This window comes from Ctenopharyngodon idella, chromosome 3 (genome assembly GCF_019924925.1).
Source record: "Ctenopharyngodon idella isolate HZGC_01 chromosome 3, HZGC01, whole genome shotgun sequence".
Lineage (NCBI taxonomy): Eukaryota > Metazoa > Chordata > Actinopteri > Cypriniformes > Xenocyprididae > Ctenopharyngodon > Ctenopharyngodon idella.
The window spans coordinates 53416512-53436471 of NC_067222.1; the positions used below are offsets into that span (position 1 = coordinate 53416512).

Sequence of the window (19960 nt, forward strand, 5' to 3'; positions counted from 1 at the left end):
ACATCAGCTTGTTAACACTGTTTTATTTAACAGAGACGTTGTTGTTAAGCAGTTTAATGAGATTAGAAAACTTAACGGAATTAAAACGATTTTTTCCTCTTTTACCAGTGTTAATGTTTAGTTGATATTTAGTTGGCAACACAAGCTAATAAGTATGCATCAGCTTGTCAGTGTAGCATTAATGGATCGATCATCATGACTAATGTTTAAATACTGTTTTGACATTAATTTGCAGGGACTGATGAACACACCCGCGCCCTCATCCAGTGGAGAGTGGCTAATGAAGCCCTCTTCACTGGAAAACAAAATGCTGCCATTAAAGGATTTGAGGAAGTATACAAATGAGGTAAACTGTATTCAGGTGCTGTTGACAGTGAAAGTAGTACATACTAACACTTTCGGCAGCTTACTGTGTTCTAGTTTATGTTTTATGCTTGATTTCTGTGCATTTATTGCAGAGTTTTTGTAAAAGATGAGAATTTAGAGGGCAAAATTTCTGCTGCTCAGGTCAAAAGGAAGTGGGAAAACCTAAAACAAAAATACAAAGTAAGATTTTTTTTTTAAAAAAAAAGTAGTTATCCCCAAAATATTAATTCTTTTATGATTTAATTATGCTAATGTTTGTCCATGTAATAGTAATGCAGCAATCTAATGAATATAATTGAATGTCTTGGTATTTCACTTTTACATTTTTTTTGTAGGATCTTAGATGTCCACAGACTGGTGTGAGCACCGAGGATGGTGAGGTTACAGCAGCATCCTGGAAATGGTGTGCTGTCTTGGATGAGGCAATAGGGGGCAGACCCTCCATCACACCACCCAATCTTATTGCCTCATCCGGACCAGATGTTGCTGTAACCTCACCATCCTCAGTGAGGTCAACATCTGTAAGAACAGGGAGGAAAAGGAAGGACATAGAGGAGCTGATCTGCCAGATGGAGGAGAAAGAAGCAGAAAGAGAAATAGAAGCGGTTGAAAGGGAGGAAAGGCGATGGAGAGAGATGGTGGAAAGGGAGGAAAGAAGAGAACGAGAGAGACGAGAGCAGAAGGAAAGACGAGAACAAGAGGCCAGGGAAAGAGAAGAAAGAAGAGACAGAGAAATGAGAGAGAGAGAGGAAAGAAGAGACAGGGAGACAAAGGAGAGAGAGGAGAGGTTTCTTCAGCTTTTAGAGCTTTTTGCAAAAAATAAATAAATAAAAAATATAAATAGCAACTACACACTTTCTTTCCATTTATATATGTTGGGATTTTCTTTGTTTTATGCTGTTTTATCAGCATTTTATTGCAATGTTAATGTCCAGAGTTTAACAGTAGCTAGATTTTGTCAGCTGTAAAGTGCTTAATATTTGGCATTGAGTAACAACTATTTTTAAAGCACTTATGTGCACACTGATTTTCTAGTAGTTTCCAGTGTTAAATGAAGAAGAATATATATATATATAAAAACGTTGACTGACAATGAGTGCAGCACTGTAGAGAAAAGACCAGACAGCTTTAAAATGTATTCATTTGATTTATTTTCTAATTTAACATCTACATGAATAAGAGTACAAAGCTTAAGACAAAATCACTTTTGCATCAGGTTGTATAAAAACTATTTGTTTGTAAAATTAAAGTAATGGAGATCAGTACAAATCTAGTTGTTGTTTTTGAAGTATTAGTAAACTTTTAAGTGTTGCTATGTCTGCTCCCTATGAATTTACATTTAGAGAACATATTGATGAGTTGTATTCCCTTCAAATTGTTCAATAAACTTTCTTTAAAATTTTCTTTAATTTACCTTTATAAAACCCACTGAAACCCTGAAAAAAAAAAAAAAAACATTATTTTTTTCATCACTAGGGCTGACAGTGGCAGTGAGCAGTAAGTAAGAAGGATGCATACAGTTGCAATGCACCTCTTTCTATCTACTGCTACTGCACTTTTCGCATCACAACTGTCACGAATACGGTTCCCGCGGCTCTTCCTCCCGGCCGCCGGAGGGAGCCGTCACCTGCGTTCTGATCATTCCCCGTTCGGACTACATTACCCATGGGCCCTCATTCCTGAGACTGATTGCTCACGCACCTGCACTGCATCACACTCACACTATTTAAGTCACACACACACACACACACACACTGCGAAGTCTTGATTTGCTTAGGTGATCATTTCTGAGTGTTTTCCCTGTGGACTGTTTATCTGTTGCTGTTTGGACTGCTTGCTCTTTTGTGAATCTCCGCCGCCTGCCCTGATCCTTGCCTGTTTACTGGACTGTGTACTGCTTGCCGCCTGCCCCGATCTCTGCCTGTTGTTGACCCTGTTTCCTTGCTGCCTGCCTCGATCACTGCCTGTTCCTGTTCACGCTATTGCCTTGCCCTTGTTTGCACTGTGCTGTGTTTTGAATAAAAGCTGCAAATGGATCCTCACGCTGTTGACCCATCATTACAACAACACCCTGTAGGCTGTGCCCACACACACACACACACACACACACACACACACACACACACACACACACTCATTGCTGAGTATTGTTTAGCCTTGTTTTCAACCTTGTCTCCGTGTTCCTTGCCTTGCCTGTGTTTTTGACCCTGGACTGTTTCTTTGTTTGATGATCGTTTGCTGTCGGCCTTGACTATTGCCTATGTTTTGGATTACTTTTTCCTTGCCCTTCTGTATCTGTTTGCTGGTCTTTGACCTCTGCCTGTACGACTACGCTCATTTTAATAAAAGCCTGCACATGGATCTCCAACTCCGTTGTCCCGCTCCATCCGTTACACTTAACAAAACACAATGTAGATCTTGATGTCATTTATTTCTCTATTGATATGTAGATTGTTGAAGATTTAGTGACTTGTGCTGTCTGTTTCATAGTAAGTGGTCCATTGGTCCAAAACACATGAGTGTTTCCACCAGGAAATGTTTGTCTTGTGGTTCCTGTGATCACTTGAAATTGAAGGAACATACATTAGTCTAACTCTGTCTGCCTGATTTACATGTGATTTTCAACAAACCATTTTATAGATACACATCGTCAGATTTGAGATGAACCGTGGTACAAGTGCGTGCTGAACCATGGGTGGAGAACGGTACAGTTAGATTTTTTTAACCGAGATCCGTTACACCCCTAGTAGGCAACAGTACTTGACCGTACCTTTAGGTTCCAAGTATTCAGTAAAACCAATATAATGATCGACCTCTAATTTTAATAGATCTAGAATTGTTGGTAACACGCTATGAATCATTAGTTAAGCATTAGTAAATACTTAATTAATCATTTATAAAGCATTAATAGACACGTTTATAAATATGGCTATAAATGCTTTGTTCTTGATTTATAAGCTGTAGCGAACTTCATGTGATGAACTCCACCAATAAAAGCGGTTGTTCCCTTTAAATAATGAGCTAGTAGATGTGACATCTTCACAGTGTAAAGAGAACATGTTGGGTGTCAGGAGACACGGTGGCAGTTTGAATTACTCTTGTTGATGCTCTGCTCTCCCGCTGTGTATGGAATAATAGGGTATATGCGCAACTTACTTCCACGTTCCATAAACCACAGTACTTTGCTTCCGGTTCTAGACTGTACGCTCTAGTCTACGCTGCTATGGTGCTGTTTTACACATGAAGCCTTCAGGAGCTTCCAAAGATGAGAATAACTGATGTCCATCAGATATGCTCGTTAACGTCTAAAGCTCCAGAAACCAAAGTGGACAAGGGATTCAAGCTATAGGCTTCCTCGTACATAATGGACTACGAGGGTATGTAAGCTAGCAGAACGGAAATGCTGTACAATATGCCACTAGCTAGCTAACATAATCTACTTAGTCTTTTTATGGACATATGGATCTACATAATCACATTAACACGTCGTGATTTTTTCCACCAGTATCAAATAAAGACAGGCTGACTGGTGATGTCAGCATCAGAGCAGCCTATCACAGAGCAGAAGCGAGAAGCCACACGGCCTGAGAGTAACGTCAGGGAAGGTGTAGGTGTTCTGTTCCAGTTCAGGGACAGTTTTTATTAATCCGCTCAGAGCTGGAATAAGAATAGATGAAACTGTGATCATGACCAAGTCTCTTTGTTATCCTGAAAGGCTTGGTAAATGCATGCAGTTCCCTTACGAAAATAAACCATGCTTTTATTATAGTAAAAGTGTAGTAATCAGTAATAGTTTTTTGGCAGATTAATTACAATTTGTATAACCACAGTTTTACTATAAATACATGGTTAAACTATGGTTAGTGAAGCAGAATTATGGCTAATTTGTGGTTACAATGGTTTAACTACAATAACGTTTTTTGCTGTTATTTGTGGTAAAACTATGGTTAATTTTCATAAGGGTTGTTTCAAGTTCATTGTTGTTGTTTCTCTACTTGTTGAGAGACGAGGATAGTGAGGTCACTGGGGTATATGGATTATTGAGTGCCACCTGTTATATTATTCACAATCAGGAATCGCAAAATAAACATTATTTTTGGTGTTAATGGCATTGTCAAACTTGCCCCAGCGACCTAGCTACACTGATACTTAAGTCAATATATAATAAATAACAATTCTCTATTTTTGTACAGATGGTTCTTCGGGATTCAGACCGTCATCCTGGTTTCTTATTGGTGTTTGTGTGTATATGGGACTGCAGTGTACCACATTGTTGCTTTGCTGTTTCAAACAGCACATTATTCTGAGCTTAAGGTGCAGCTTGTGCCCCTGTCCACTCCTGCTGAGACAGAGCAACAGTGACACAAGCCCAGTACAGCTGTTAGTGTTGAGACGCGACCCCTGTCATTAGTTTATATGAAACTATAGACTATTAGACAGCTGTTTCAGAAGCATGTTTTGTCAATGCCACAGTCACACTTGTAATGATCAGGAACCTTAGAAGCACATAAATGAATTATTAAATGCAATTTGTTCTCTTATCTTTTAATTGTTCTCTCTTATTTTGACACAGGCAGTCATAGGTAATATGCCACTTAGCCTGACTAGTTAGTTTTTTGTTATTAAATTTTCTTGTCTCTAATATTTTTGATATTAATGTGTTTTTTCTCATCAGGGAGTGAAACCCTGGCCAATGAACAAAAAGGTCATCACCAGACCAAGACTCACCTGACTGGAAGGAGGAATCAGGTGAGTTAATTGAGGCTGGCCCACACTAAAAGATTTTTTAAATTGTGAGAGACTTTTCATGTTGTAGCTTGAGCTGGAAGTGAGTACAATTCTCTCAGCTCGTTTTCTGGTATCGTTTTGTGCCTTGTGACAATCTACAGATCGTGTGCACTTTTTTCCCTTGGGCTTCCCTCCACAAAACAGGACTTCTGTTTGTAAATATTCAACATTTTGGATATGTATGATTTGAGATGGGTGTGGCCCTGACCTTTTTCCAAGCAGATTCAGTCACTCTTAAAGGGGTGGTTCATTGCGATTTCACTTTTTTAACTTTAGTTAGTGTGTAATGTTGCTGCTTGAGCATAAACAGTATCTGCAAAGTTACAGCGCTGAAAGTTCAATGCAAACGGAGATATTGTCTTTTAAAGTTATGGCAGTTTAATGCCTACAAAAACGACCGGTTTGGACTACAATGAGCTTCTTCCCGGGTTGGTGACATCATAAACCCTGCAAAACACGCCCCCGGGAACACGCAACAAAGTGGGCGAGGCCATGTGGAGCAGCAGAAGAGCTGTGTACACCGGACGTGACGCGTCAAAAGATAATAGAACCCATTATAATCTGTGATATTTTCTACACTGGAAGACAGCTTCCAGAATCTAGACGAGTTCAATGCTGGATTTGCTCAAAGGCTTTTACTGAAAGATGAAGCAGTTCCCACTTTAAAAGCAGAAGCTGCTGTTTATTGGCTTCAAACTGTAAGTACGTTTTATTGTTTGTACATGTCTTTTAAACGTATAGTTCTGTTGCTATTTTTTGGTTGCATCAAGGACGTAAACAAAGACTAACGCGTTTTTGTTTCGCTAGCCAGTTAGCTAAATTCTAGTGCATACTTTAACAAACACCAACAAACTTTATGTTCATAGACAAACAGTTGATCATACTATAAATTAAATGATACCTTTACAAAAATGCTACTACTCAGTCATGTATTCGGCTACAGTAAAGCTTTAATCAGGATAAAACTGTATATTGAAAGCTAACAAACAGCAGTGACAGCATATCTAAACACTTTGACACAAATACTAAATGAAATACCATTCATAAACGTCCTTTAAAAGCCGCGATTGCAGAGGTTCTGCTTGACCCTCTTCATCTGGATCTGATTCGGGTTCAATTTGATACAGCAATATAGACGCCATTATTTACATTTCCAAAGAAGCACATGTAACAACTAATGGTAAAGGGCGTGGCGTTTCCGGACGCTTCAGCGAATCACAATACACTGGGCCAGCTAACCAATCTGAGCACATTGCGTATTTTGGAGGGAGTGGCTTCATAGAAGCAGGAAGTCAAATGAGCCTTTCAAATTACAATGGAAACAGAGGTGTAGAATAAAGGTAAAATAACTGAAAAATACGGCTTTTTTAAAAAAAAAACAAAGCATTAAGACTAAGCATTAAGCATTAAGTTAAACTGCGCCCCAAAAACACAACCAAGCCTAGAAAAAACACTGAACCACCCTTTTAAATGGTTAAAAAGCGATAGTAAAGACTTACATTGTTAGCATTTTTTTCAAAATCTTTTCTGTTCTTTATCAACTTTTTATTTAAAGAATCCTGAAAAAAGTATCACAGGTTCCCAAAAAATATTAAGCAGCACAACTGTTTCCAACATTGATAATGGAGCAGATAATCAGCATATAATAATGACTTCTGAAGGGTCATGCTACACTGAAAACTGCTGTAAAGATAAGCTGTAAAAAGCCCTGGTCCTATCAGGTCAAATGTGTAATGAGCTACATGAAAACAAATACCCTAAATTTCCAGCTGGTCAATAGTGTGATTTGTCCAGGCACAAAGAAAGCACCTACTTAGTGCTCTGTCAAGTGGAGGAACTGTGCATGTGTCAGTCCTCTTCATACACTGCAGTGTTTGAAGAGGGTGTGACATACTTTGTAAAAAAATCACACCATGTCCTCCCGATACAGGCCAGAACATCTGTTTGTTGGGCAAAACACGGCAATCTACCTCTCCTCTCCCCTCTCACTGACAGAGGAGGAAGAGAAGCTTGCAAAAGAGGCCCTCATTCCTCCATCCCTTGAAGTCGCCGGGCTAGACCAGGACCTCTTTTCCCGGGGGGATACCTTACACTTGACGGGATGGTGGAAAATGTGAGTAATTTTAACCTTGTCAGAACTCTATCAAACACACATAAAACAACAACATTTACAAGTTATTTCTAAACATTTGTAAGTTATCATATTGACTTTTAATGTACCATTATTTTAAAGCTGCAGGTTACGAGGATGACCACTGTTGCGGGAAGTCCCCATCTTGGACTTGGCCATCCAAAGTGGATCTAAACGTCTTGACGTATCCCTGTGGCGTGATCAGGCCCTGACCACGATTCACCTAAACGACAAACTGAAAATTACTCGCCTGAAGGGGAACATCAAGTCTCTCAAGTTCAATTCGACGAGCAACACAACCGTAGAGGAATGCCACATACACAGCCCTCTGTCCTGAAAAATCATCAAACGCCTGCTTGTAAGTTTCAAGAAAAACAAAAGACTTTGACTAGATTTTTATGTAAGTAAATTAATGCCAAATGTTTTTGAAATAAAAATTACAATATTACAATACATGTAATATTGCATATAAATGCTTTGGCAACACAATGTAAAATTTGTATGAGCAGGATAATATATGAGCAGGAAAAACAAAATTAACAGTGTAACAATGTGTGTTTGAGAGAGTAGGGCCATCACTGTTTGACATGACACCTAGATGAACACTTTACAGCTGGTTTTGTGACTGTAAGTCATTTTCTTCAGACGCTATTGAAGGTAGAAACGTGAATACTAATGTCATAACTTTAGAGACGGTCCCTAAATTTGTGAATATCAAACGTTCAGCGTCAAAACAACTTTATGCCAATATCTGCTTTCTTGAAGTCTATATAGTATAACCTACATCACAAATGAGGTGCGAGTTTGGTCTTTTATATCACTGTACGAGTCCTTTAAGCTGTGTTAAGAGTTTTATATGTCCTGATGGCAGGGGAATCCTATGACGAATGAGGGAAACCCATGCGTCTGTCCTCTGCGTGGCATTTATTCACAGCTTAGAGAAAACATTGGTCACGGGGGAAAAGACAACAACCTATTCGCCAGGGGAGACTATTTGAGTCTCAAAGGGGAAATTGAAAAAGTGAGTTATTTCAATATCACAGAATATAGCCTATAGAAGTCGACAATTATTATAGTTATTCTGGTTATCAGGTTCATTTCTCTCTGTAAGTAAAGGCATGAAAATCAAGATGAAAATTATGTCATGTCATTCCAAACCAACATGACTTCCTTCAGCACAACACAAAAACAAGATGGTAGTGCGCTGTACCTCACTTTTCACAATTAGTAAAGTACCCAAGAGTGTCAGCAAAAATACATGCTGCGAGGGGATGTAAAGCCGCTGTAATGAGAGCTAAAACATCTTATTTGGTAACTTAAGACTCCTCTCACAGACATGTCACAGCTAGAATTTGAGTTTTCCCAACTACTAGAAATGATTACACAATATTTAGATAACTTAAATATATATATAGATAACCTAGGGGTGGGCAATATGGTAAAAAAATATATCAAGATTTTTTTCCAGATAAATCACGATTCATGATTTTAATCACAACTTTTTTCAGTGTGATTTTACAAGTAGTACAACTGATCAGTACAAACTAATTTCCCCATTTTAAAAATGTAGCCTTACAAGGTAAAAAAAAAAAAGAAAAGAAAAAAGAATGACAGATCATTTAGCCAAAGAAAGGGTGATCTAAGATGAAAATTATTTCATTATTTTCTTTTTGTTTTTAAAACCAGCAATGCAGGGGAAATAATATAATATCTATAACATTTTAGTAGTGATCCAGACAAGTACAATATCACAGTGTTGTTAATGTACTTCTAGTACTATAACTGCTGAGCTGTCATTGTGCAGATACAACCAGTGAAGATGACCGATGTGCAAGGCAGCCATGTGCCCATCCTGGACCAAAAGCTGCTGAAGTTTCTCTCTGGAGAGACGAGGCTCAGTGTGAGCTCTGTATCAAAGACGAGGTGGAGCTCACACACCTCAAAGTCTTTCTTTTGGGGAATGGAGGAGGAAAACTGAAGTCCTCATCCCACACAACTGTGAAGGTACACAAATATAATACAAAACACATTAGCTACATTACATTAGCCTTATTCAGCTTAAAATGAACTTAACGGCACCACAATCGATTCAAAAAGGGTATTAACAGTTCTCACTGCTGGTGCGATGACTGCGTAGACCTGCAGCCAGTAGAAACAACTTAAGTTAAAATAACTTAACATGTCTGTGCATCTAAAAACATGAGAAAATGCAAGATGTCGAGGTGCGTTTTTCAAAAGTTAAACTTTCATCACATTCCAAGTTCACACATTCCATACGAAAGTTTTATTAATTCTGCTATAGCAATATAGATTTTTTTCATGTAACAGGGGGCTGTCACTGAGACATACCAATAGGCTCATATTCATTATGCATTTAACCATGCCCAAAATTCACTATGGTCAGATGTAATTTGTTTTGTTTGTTAGGCAAATCTTCGGCGAGTACAGACAGTGAAATACAGACAGTGAGCCAGAGGAGGGTATAAAGAGGAAATACCACCATCTCTCCACTTGTCCAGCACCATCTATTCCTCCACCTACTCCTGACATACCATCAAATGGCACTTGCCAGACTTCTTCCACTGAATCATTTTGTAAGCAATGTGTTTGTTCATATCTAGCTGTTTAGTTGTGACATTAATATAACAGTATTAAGTCAAGTTTCTTCTATGGGACTGATGCAGTTAATGTAACTTAATGTGCTCAGTGAATCTAACAGGTTTCAGCTGGACATACTTGAGGGATCTATTTATGATAATAAATATGAAAATTTATCACATCCAAAATGTGCAGTGTTATGGGGCTACAGGAATGTGTTGGGAACACTGTTATTAAACTCATTAAATAAGGACATTAAAATCATTTGAATGTATTCTAGCCGCTAATTTGAAAATGAGCATAATATGGGCACTTCAATTAAAAAATCACATGCAAATATTGTTCAGCCCAGAATACAATTCATGGGTGTGTTTGTAACAAGCTTTCACGAGTTTACATGTACATAAAATCAATATAAAGTAATTCGTATAGTAATTTATGCGTATTTGGCGTGCTGTCCGGGGGAGGGCTCCGAGCTCGGAATTTGGCCCGAACCCAGAGTACTCCCCCTCCTTAACTGGGATAGAAACCAGCCAAGAGTGAGGTGATGGGGTGGTGGAGGGATGCTGTGAAACTTGTCGCGGGATAGAGGTGAGAGACGGCTTTATATACCGGCTTCCTCTTGCACTGATTGGTTGATTACCTGAACGTGCGCCTCCCGAATTTTGTTAAATAAAACTTCATTTAAAATTTAGTAAATAAGCCACACAATCAGACCTATGTTTTTATAACCATTTAATTTTTTTTTTTTATTGTATTTGTCCCCCTCATCTAGAATTTGCAGAAGTCAATAAGAATGACATGTGAAGATGAGCAACATCTGGATGACACTTCTGCTGTGTAATGAAAGTTAAAGTCTGAAATGATATTTATTCAATGTGCTTTATTTAAAAACACATTTCAATATAAAAATACAAAAGCTTGCTGCTCTTTCAAATGTTTATTTCAAAAGATCCAGACATCATGTTCTTAGTCATGTTAAATTTGCATGACAAGGTGGCTTGGTTTGTAAGAGACCAGTTATTTCCATGCTGCTTATAAATGGTAATGTAAGAGGTTGTTTGGCTGGTCATTGTTTGCTTGAACTATTATTTTAAAATGCATGAAATAAGCCATTTTTCCCCCTCCAAATTCTTATTTACAGGTGAACCCATGGAAACCATACTGTGATCACTGCAAACAAAGGTATAAGCTGAATTTGTAAGACCATTTAGAATAAATCTAAGTAAAACAGCAATATCACAATGCAACTAATTTGAGGTGGAGGAAAAATTACCAACATATTTTGATCTTATTTGTATTTGTTTCTTTTTAGCACCTATCAGGCCAAACTATGTGAAGAAGCCATGGGCAAAGCAAGAAGTGGAAGCAGTTTTCAGGCACTTTAAAACTCACATAATCAAGGGGCATCTTACCTCTCTAAAGGAATGCCATTCGTGCAAAAACGCAGAGAGAAAAATCCTGCAGGGACGGATGATCCAAAATATCAGGGACTTCGTCCGAAACAAAGGAGTGTGTTTAAAGTGAAAAAATGCATTGCAAGACTTCTGATCTATTCAGAAAAACTTTGAAAGGAAAGAGAACTGACACAGCGGGCATATTGATAATTAAAATGAATTGATTTTCATTTAATTGTCAGCACATTAGCCAGGAGTTTTTTTTACAATTTTAAATAAATAAACAATAAACAAAAAGTTAGTTAGTTTATTACTACTATCATATATATATATATATATATATATATATAAAACAGGTGATAAGAATGGAGAAAAAAACCTTGGGAGAAACCAGGCTCAGTCGGGGGGCCAGTTCTCCTCTGGCCAACAGCGAACAGTGCGTGATTATGATTCAGGCAGCGTTAGAGTTCATAAGTCCGACTGAGATTGCAACAGTCAAAATATTTGATCCAGATCCATCTAGTTGAAGATCGTAGTCATCACGCCGGTATGGACGGTTTGTTGGGAATCTGTAATAGACACATTATTGAAAGTCCATCATTTTGTTTCTATAGTAGTAGGAAGTTCATAATTATAACAAATGCGCATTGTCCATATTTATACACAAACTAAATTACTCTGTTCATCCCTAAACCTTTTTCTACACTTGACTTTAAGCCTCTGATCGCAGGAAAGCTGGTGTTGGGTCCCTCCTCAAAACTGAGTCTCCAACTATTAGTTAACGATTACACTTAGTAATGCTTAATTTTAAAAAAATGTATAGCTTACTATACTTTGAATAATACAAAAAATTGAAAAAAAAAAAAAAAAATCTTACTTGATAAAATGTTATTTCATACAAAACAATGATAATACTAAAAACAATAATAGCCTATGGAGTAAGAGTAATTGTACTCCATAAGAGTGTATCATACGAGCTTTTGAGAAAGCGTCCACCTGGGCAGAAAAGAACCACCGAGGCAAAGTAGATGCAGACACTACTGAGCAGAAGCTCTCATCACCGCTGAACTGTTTGAAGCAGAACATGTGACTCACCAGCAACATCCAGTGGATGAAACTGGAGCAGCAACATCCAGCCCACGCACATATGCTCAAGCAGGAACTTCTCCCCTGACTCAATACCGTGGTCCCGCCTCTTTAATACCCTCACAGGTCTCTGTTCACCCTAAGAGATCGTTCAACACATTGAAGTACAAACTTCACCCACTTTATTAACACTGAGGACCAGTGTTAACCCTCCACAGCAACATGGGGACTGGTCTTTTGATAATGATGAGGAGGAAAATAATCATTTAGACCTCAAGGAAATTCTTAGGCCCATACAGGCCTCACCTTCTTCCCCAAAACCACAAAGATCAGCCCAACCTCCCAGAGTCCAGATCACTCTCCCTGATAAACTCATTTAAACTGTTAAGTGTTGTAAATCCCACACATGATTCAAGTAAATTAATTATGAATAACAAAATGTAACAAAATGTAATTCATCTTCTGTAAATTATTTACAAATGGCCATCTCTATCATATCTGGTTGCACGCCTGTCTGAACCTTCATAAACCAATATAAGTCATCAATAAATAATAATAAAACAAGCTTCACATCAAGAGCAAAAAAAAAAAAAAAAAGAAGGTACACCCAAAAAGTCCAAAATATCCAGATTATTTACAGAGGTCCTGAAAATGCTTAGAAAGTAAAGATATAAAAAAAGAAAGAGAGGGAAATCTTTGAAGTACTTCTTCTGAATCCCCATTTGGCTCTACTTTGGGAGAGTTAATCTATGTCGCCGCACTTTGAGGGTGGCAAACCTGTCAATGACCCTTTGGTGTTCAGTTTTTTCAAGCAACTCCTCCTCAATAGACATCACAGCTAGGTGCTGGAGTCTGCTTTGGCCTGTGGTCCTCCTGAGCCGTGTATGGAGCCGACGCAAGGCACTAAAAGACCGCTCACATGTACAGCTGCTAACTGGTATTGTCAAGGCAACCTGCATAACAGCTTTCAGTGAAGGGAACATTTCCGAATCTAGGAGTTTGTACACTGCTAGCATGTCCTGAACTGTACCAGCCTCACTCTTGCGCTTCAGAAAGTTTTTTGCAACTATCACTTCCTCTGACTTAAGTTCAATATGGTAATGCAGAGCCAGTGCTGTCAGATGAGGCTCAGACGAGAAATGGCCTGAGGTTGGACTGCATGCCTGAATTCCATTGAGCACATCCTCATTCACACCAGAAAAACGCCTCTCAAGTTCACAGATCATTCGGTCCAGACAAGGAAACAAAAGTTTCCTCTTGAGATCTTCAGACTCTGAAGAGCCACAGGTTTCACTGCCTGCCCCACAAGTTGACTCAACAACATATTCATCCGTTCTCTTTGTCTTCCGCCTCTGTCCTGAGGATGATTCTACTGCTATCTGGTTTGCCTCACACATAGCTATTGTTCTGGAGTACAGATCTGCAGCAGTGGTATCACTGCGTTTCTGCTTCATGGTGTCAGTCACTGCATTTTTGTATGTCACTGCTTGGGCAATGTCAATGGTCTCCTTCTGTAGGTATCTGTGTAAACCCGCTGTTACAGACAGGAGAGTGTGGAAAACCACCAGCAAATACACTGAGGAGAATTTACTGAGTTTTGCCCTCAATCCAACTGCTGTAGGTGTCTTGATTGTGGAGAGGCACTCAATGATAGCAGGGAAATTATCAATCACTGCAGTCACTGAATGAAGCTGGCATGCCCAGCGTGTAGTTGACAACTGCACAAGTTCTCTTGGCTGCAACCCTAACTTCTTTTGAGTGTCCACAAACTTATGGTGGTTTACAAGGGAGACACTAAAGAAAGAATGGAGACTTTCCAGCATGTTGAAGAACTCTGTGGCTTCAGAGACAGCTTTGCATGTGTGACATAAAACAAGATTTAACTCATGTGCATAGCAATGAAAGGCTCTTTTTTGTGTGCCAAACTGAGTATGAGGGTATTGAGACAGCTTTAACTGTTTAGGACCAGTGTCCTTATCCCCTAAGTCTGAACAGCTCTCTTCTGTCTCTGCTGCTTTGGCTTGGTGGTCTCTATGTTGCACTCCCTCTGTCTCTTCATTTCTTTCACTAGTCAATTCCCTCTCATCCCTTATGGACTCTCCCTGTTGTTTTCCTCCTCCTTTATTATGAAAAAATGTGGTGTAAAATAATGTTACAAAAAGTAAATGTAATATAGGCTACTTAATGCCAATAAGTTAGTATAGGAGTATGAGTAGTTACTGTTTTGCTTGCCACTATTCACTATATGTCAATTTATTGTTGTTTCCTCACCTGGTTCTTCCTGCATGCTCTCCCTTTCCCTTTCTCCTTCTCCATCTCCCTCTCTTTCCCTTGGCACTGACAATCATACACAAATATACTGTAGGCAGGAGAGTTGAGGTCAGTTTGTCATGTCACAAAAATGATTCTAAGGATATGATCAAAAGGCACACAGAGGCGTGTCATTTTATTATTCATATGTCATATGTCTTTATTATTATTATTATTATTGGGCTTAGAAACTTTTTTAAATGACAAATTCCTTTCACAAGTGAAGCTGTATTCTCTGTTGTGGGTTTGAAATAAATAAATATAAAATAAAAGCAGGGGACCATTGGCTAGATAAGTAATTTGATACAACAACAGCTGATTTGCATTATCTGTTACTTTAGCTTGCTTAACACTTTTCAGAAGAACAAAAAAAAAAAAAAACAAGACAGAGGTCATTATGGACTGTCCCTAGTCTCTCACCTGAATCTGTCTTTTTTCTTTTAAAGAACTGTCATATGTCCATTGCTCACTGGCAGGCCACACACACACACACACACACACACACACACACACACACACAGAGAGAGAGAGAGAGAGAGAGTAATGCTAGGAGTTCAGGAGTTAAGCCTGGTTCAGGTTAAATCCTCTGTGTGTGAGGAATGAATAAATACAGCAAAAGAAAAACATTAAACTTTCTTTTATTGTCTAGTTTGATAGTCAGCCACAACTGAAAAATAACAGATATAAATCTAGGAATGAATAACAATTCATTTAAAAAGCCACAGTGAGTGTTTTCACACATACTGGTGTTATACAGTGACATGTCGTTGTTTTCACTCTGGTCCAAACGCCAGGGCTTCATGTTTACATGACTCCCGATTGTTAAAATGAGTATCAAATTAACGATAAACTTTAACAACAGAGACACACGTACGCACCACACAGGTACACAGTTTATTTGTCGCGCTGCTGTTTTTGTTTCGCTCTAGCAGTTAATAAACAGAACTGCAGGCGTCTCGCGGAAGAACATTGTAACCGGCGCTACTTCTCTCCGTGTATGACTATGGACGAGTCACCCAGGTCCTGTGCTACTCCACAGCGGCGGCGACCCGCTGGACTAAAATAGTCCGAAAATAAACACTTATTATAGTGTACCATGGTGATTCAGGATACTGACTCCAGTACTCACCGATATGGTTTCGGAATCGGAACAACTCTAGGTAAAAGGAAAGAAGTGTGAGACACAGCTTTGGAGCAACTCAGTTGACTCACAACATAACGGGTTCTCACTCTGCGTGTGTTTCGCGCTGGATGACGGTCGTGCTGAGCGGTGCGGGTACAGAGGAGAAGAAGAAGAAGAGAAGAGGAGGACACCATTTGCTAAGGGGGATGTTTTCATTTTCATCCTTAACACATACATTTTAAACCACAAACTACGGTGTATGTTTTGGACATTATTTAACCTTGTAAAAGACGAACAAAAATTTTAGAATAACAACATTTCTTACTCCAAGTTTTAGGGGTGCTGAAGCCTCGCCCATGGTACACGACCTGACAGTAAAATGAACATGTAAAGTTCTATAAAGCTTGAAGCTGAAGGTTATGTAAATGTATAATTGTCCACCTAGCTGTAAAATTAAATGTAAAGTTCTATTAATTAAAGCTGAAATTCATGTAATTGTATAATAGTCCACCTGACTGTAAAAGGAAAATGTATGAAACTGCAAATAATTAAGACAACTTAATAAACTGTGATTTTAATTGCAAAATATTTTTGTTATGATGCATAAATCTTTTGCAAAATTTGAAAATGTATGAAAATATACAGACAATGAGGCAACAACAACATTAAAATAATATAATTAGCGTAATATGATTGTTTTCTATTAATATCAGAGGCTATGTTTCACACATTTTGTATCGGGGGTCCCTGCCCCATGTCTCTTTATCACCCCTGATCTAAAAAATTAAATGTTTTTTTTCTTTTGAAAGTGTGTAGGCCTATGCTTTTATATTATGATTATATATTCAGTGGCATAAAATTGTCTTTAAAAGTACTTATCGTGACAGGCCTAGCGAGCATTGGCTTAGGTTTACTGTAATTTAGATAACCTAATTACTCATCGTCTTCATACTATAGGCAAGATTTAGCAATTTGCTGGTCTGTATATCTAGGTATCAGTAATTTGTTTAATTGGTCAACGCTTCACAATTTGAAAAAATAACAGTTTATAAAACAAGCTATTGAACTAAGAGCATACAAGACATGGACAAACAAACCAAGCTGATGATTAAACAGCAGTATAACTTACCTTTCATATAATAGTTATAAATCAAATACTTAAGGCGAACTGGTTTTGTTTTTTTTCATGGTTTTATAGTAAGAGTTTAGTATGGTTAATTTTTGTACGAGAAGTATTGCTTGCGTTGGTGCTCTTTAATTCCAGTGTTTGAAATAGTTCAATGAATGTGATAACTGCCTTGAATTAATTCATCTTAAAGTATTGTGGCATTCTGCTATCAAAAGCTTAACACAATTAAGCCAATTATGGCAATAACTGGACTACGCCACCCCGGAAATTGGCCGGGGACCCACAGGTACACAAAGTACCACAAGCACACAGATACGTGGTGGCTGAGACGGGTATCAGACGACAATGTAATGTTTCACACAATTTTATTTAATAAACATCCAAGAAAATACAAGACCAGTCTCTTTAATGTGTAAAAGTTAAAAAGAGTACAGTCACTCGTAAAACTTCTATGAAATGTGCTTGTGCAAAACGCTACACATACACGGTTTAGCATTACAGACTCGCGCGTGCCTAATGTACATCTGCTGTATGCCATTTTAATCTGGTCATTTTAAAGGCCTTTACCTTGTTTACAATTGTAATCCATCCAAAAATGATTCATTCATAATTACTATTATTATGCATTGAGACCACAGCAAAGATTCTGTCATAATTCACTCGCCTTGTGTCTTTCCAAACCTGTGTGCATTCCTGTGGAACACTAAAGACGTTCTGAAAAAATCAGAATTTTTGTTAATGCAAAATAAAATGGGATCATTCTCAGAATATTATCTTCTGCGTTTTGCAGAAATAAGAAAACCATTTGGGTTTGGAACGTGTTGAGTTTATCAGTGTGTATCGGTTTCAACACTTGTCAGTCCTCACTGGTCTATTCCAGACATCCCACCTCTCCCAGAAGATCTGGGAGTCTCACTATGCCTTTATCCCTCCCTATTCTAGCTTGTACTATCCCGAAGGATGGCTGAAACTCTGTATTAATAGCACTTCTTGTGTCTATTGCCTCTTTAGATTAATCATTTGTTGTGTTCCTCAATCGTAAGTCACTTGCGTGAAAGAAAAAAAATAAAGAAAACGTACAAAAAAGAGGATAACGAGGAGTGTTACATTAAGACTCTTTATTTTCTGACAGAATAAAACAGCATTCGTTGTCTCTTTCTCAGCATAATATAAATCCAAAATCCCTTTCAATATTTCACTCTCATCAAACAGGGAAAATACAATCAAATACAATAGGATCTGTACTAGAGCAGTAACAAGTCCAAGACTGTATTTTATTACATACTTTAACTGATACTGATGATAAGCCAATTAAACAGCAGCATAAAACTTTTTCTAGTAAACTTCATCCTCGTTATATAACATTTGCCAAGTTAACATGTACAGTATGTCTTTAAACAGATATCCTTAAATGATAAATTTGAATCTGATTGCATGAAGTTTCTTCAGACTAATTGCAGTCACAGTCAAATTAAGTTTCTGGTCATAATCAGTCATTCCCCACCACCTGCCTCATTCTTTCCAAAAGGATTCCAGTTCATGTTCAGCTGCAGAAAGCGTACTTCGAATGATGCTGTCTATGGCTTCGGCAGCAAGGGGCGCACACGGCTGACCACATCGTTGAAGGAGAGCGGCACATAGCTGGGAACTTTCTCGCCAGGGAAAGAAATAAGCTGGGAACCCTGACAATTGATGTGCTCGTACAGCACCCAGACACCACTGCTCACTTTGTGGGAAGAAGCTACATCACTGAAAGCAATGTCGTGAAGATTGGTTTCATTGTGTAGGGTCACACATCTTCCTTCATAGTTGACGTGCTCGAACAGCTGGATTTCAGGGTTGTTCAGGTCATCTGTGACCATCTTGAGGGATGAAAACTTGCCCTTGTCATCAAGGGTGGCGTACTCTCCTTCCTCAAACACCCGCTGCTTTCCAGCAAAATTCTTGTCATAATACGCTACCCATGGTGCGCCAATGACTTTTATGGAGCAGATGACGTCGTTGAAGCCCTTTTCTTCTAAGTTGTGGACATCGTTCTTGAATTCAGCTTTTCTGCCCTCAAAGCCCTCTTTGCTAAAAACAGTGATCTTGCTCATTTTGAATGACGACTCAAGGAGAGAGATGCTGGAGAAGGTAAGTGTTCCTGAAGCAGCTTCCTGTGGCTCTGCTAGGAACAGTGACTTACTTGGTGTGCAGGCTGCCTTTTAAAGCACAAATACACCAAAGTGGGCGTTGACTAGGTTATGATAGTACGTGGAGGTGTGGAAGCTAGGAAACATGTCAAATCTCAGACTTCTGTTCGGAAACGTAGCCTAATACAAGGTTTAAAACTCTCTGTGAGCCCTATGTGGGGAAAAACAAACAAAAACAACAACAACAACATTGTATTGTGTTCACTTTGACTGCTGTTTAACTCTCAGATACATGTTGCCAAATCCTAAATAGTGTAAATTGACCCACTTCACTATGTTCTTTCAATTCTGTAAACCACTTCTCCCTCCCAAAGCATTCGATATTGCCGCACATCCAAGAGAAATGTGCCGAACGAATCGACAAAGCCGGTAACCTATTGCTTTTAGTGAGAAACCTTTAATGTCAACTGAAAAGTGACGTAACATTAACCGATAAATGACGCAAAGGGTGTTGATATTTTTTTGTGATTTAAAAAGTGAGTTTCTTAAAATACCTTTATAACTTTGCTGCTTATATAATTTTTGCCACACATGTTTATTGGTAAGAAAAGGTATCTTATATATACATACATATATATATAATATATCGATTTCACATTTAATTCTTTCCATGTAGGCCTATCTGGCACCTACCCTACCCACCCCTGCCCTAAATCTAACAATGTCTCAACAAAATACATAATAGTCATGCCCCAGAATATCATGTCATGTCAACAGAATAATTCCCCAATATATAATTTCATGATGATAAAATTCTCATCTGTGTATTGACTCCAATGGTTTATAAATTAAAGCAAGAGCGCTTTTGCCATCTGTGGTTTGTCTTGGACATTTTGTCTT

The 19960-nt window shown here is 38.4% G+C and overlaps 1 protein-coding gene across 9 annotated transcripts in view; it reads left to right on the plus strand.

Moving 5' to 3' along the window:
• Positions 1-11577, plus strand: part of LOC127508850 (gastrula zinc finger protein XlCGF8.2DB-like) — a 45030-nt gene extending 33453 nt beyond the window's left edge. The window contains exons 4-11 of one of the 9 annotated variants that reach the window (XR_007928957.1): positions 5042-5115; positions 7085-7267; positions 7388-7643; positions 9090-9289; positions 9713-9879; positions 10659-10723; positions 11028-11068; positions 11199-11577. The gene's annotated coding sequence lies outside the window, so the exon portion shown is untranslated. Of the gene's footprint in view, positions 1-235; positions 5116-7084; positions 7268-7387; positions 7644-9089; positions 9290-9712; positions 11069-11198 lie in introns of all 9 variants that reach the window. The other 8 variants (XR_007928955.1, XR_007928954.1, XR_007928958.1 and 5 more) reach the window with 8 other exon arrangements.
• Positions 11578-19960: the final 8383 nt, after the last annotated feature.